Below are 1,687 nucleotides of genomic sequence, written 5' to 3'. Positions count from 1 at the left end.
GCAGGTTGCGTGAATTTACCATCTGTAGGTTGGATGAATTTACCTTGTGTAGGTTGTGTGAATTTACCTTGTGCAGGTTGGGTGAATTTATTTCATGCAGATTGGGTAAATTTACCATGTGCAGGTTGGGAGAACTTACCTTGTGCAGGTTGGGTAAATTTACCATGTGCAGGTTGGAAGAACTTACCTTGTGCAGGTTGGGAGAACTTACCTTGTGCAGGTTGGGTGAATTTACCTCGTGCAGGTTGGGTGAATTTACCTCATGCAGGTTGGGTACATTTACCATGTGCAGGTCGGGTACATTTACCTCATGCAGGTTGGGAGTATTTACTTCGTGCAGGTTGAGTGAATTTACCATGTGCAGTTTGGGAGTATTTACCTTGTGCAGGTTGAGTGAATTTACCATGTGCAGGTTGGGAGTATTTACCTTGTGCAGGTTGAGTGAATTTACCATGTGCAGGTTGGGAGTATTTACCTTGTGCAGGTTGAGTGAATTTACCATGTGCAGGTTGGGAGTATTTACCTCGTGCAGGTTGAGTGAATTTACCATGTGCAGGTTGGGAGTATTTACCTCGTGCATGTTGGGTAAATTTACCATGTGCAGGTCGGTTGGATTTACCTTGTGCAGGTTGGGAGTATTTACCTTGTGCAGGTTGAGTGAATTTACCTTGTGCATGTTGGGTGAATTTACCTTGTGCAGGTTGGGTGAATTTACCTTGTGCAGGTTGAGTGAATTTACCTTGTGCAGGTTGGGTGAATTTACCTTGTGCAGGTTGAGTGAATTTACCTTGTGCAGGTTGGGTGAATTTACCTTGTGCAGGTTGGGTGAATTTACCACGTCCAACGATGCACAAAGCCTATGAAATGCCATGCACACTACTCCATTGAAGTCGATGAGAATTTGTTGGGTCTCAATCACACATCAAATGTACAAAAACAGCGCCATGTACACTCGCTCCTTACAGCTCTCGTGCTCCTGTTTTTATACCATTTTTTTTTTAAAGTTCTGCGGATCTAAAACAAATGTCATAATATTAATTTTCTGATTGCCTTCTGCATATCTCACCCATCTGTCTTGTGTAACGCCCAACGCATAGCGTGCAGACCGGTTCAGTTCTTTAACCTTCCAAAACAGAGTCAGCCTTGCCTCGTGACAATAGCAAATTCACATTACGAAATGTTTAAAACAACTGTGAAATTTGTTTATTTGCACATTTCCTCTATGCAAGTATCTTTTTATATATATATATATAACTCTTCAACATGTATTTAGAAGAATTCCTATCTCAGTATACAATGTGTACACTGCAATAAACACGTAGTAAACAAGATGACTTTACCATATTTACTAGGAGTGCGTGTTAATAGCAAATCTTTTGTTTTACGGGGTATTGTTTTATATTGATCTCAGTGTGTGAGAGTCTCTCCCTCTGGAACACCACCACACTTCAGGACCGCAGAGAATCGGTCAGAATTAAACCAGCCTGATGTTGATATAATGGGATTAGAATTGGTCACTTTGTAATAGGAATGAGCAAAACTGTTCATGAAAATCTGGAGATTTTATTGAAATTTTACCATTTTAGCTCAATGTATTGGAGTCAATGGGGAAGGTGAATTTAAAGGATAAGTCGACTTTAAATCAAAGTACACTTACCCTTCCCCCCCCCCCCCCCAACCCTGCTTT

General features: G+C 41.1%; 1 protein-coding gene across 1 annotated transcript in view; it reads left to right on the top strand.

Annotated features, from left to right (window-relative positions):
* The first annotated feature begins 215 nt into the window (after nucleotides 1-215).
* P2RY2 (purinergic receptor P2Y2) overlaps nucleotides 216-1,687 on the top strand; it is a 21,955-nt gene continuing 20,483 nt past the window's right edge. The window contains exon 1 of the mRNA XM_018553256.1: nucleotides 216-268. The gene's annotated coding sequence lies outside the window, so the exon portion shown is untranslated. The remainder of the gene's footprint in view (nucleotides 269-1,687) is intronic.

Source organism: Nanorana parkeri, unplaced genomic scaffold (genome assembly GCF_000935625.1).
Source record: "Nanorana parkeri isolate BGI_ZX_2015 unplaced genomic scaffold, ASM93562v1 scaffold114, whole genome shotgun sequence".
Classification (NCBI taxonomy): domain Eukaryota; kingdom Metazoa; phylum Chordata; class Amphibia; order Anura; family Dicroglossidae; genus Nanorana; species Nanorana parkeri.
Note: the sequence above shows the minus strand (reverse complement) of the source record. Positions and strands in the feature narration are given on the sequence as shown.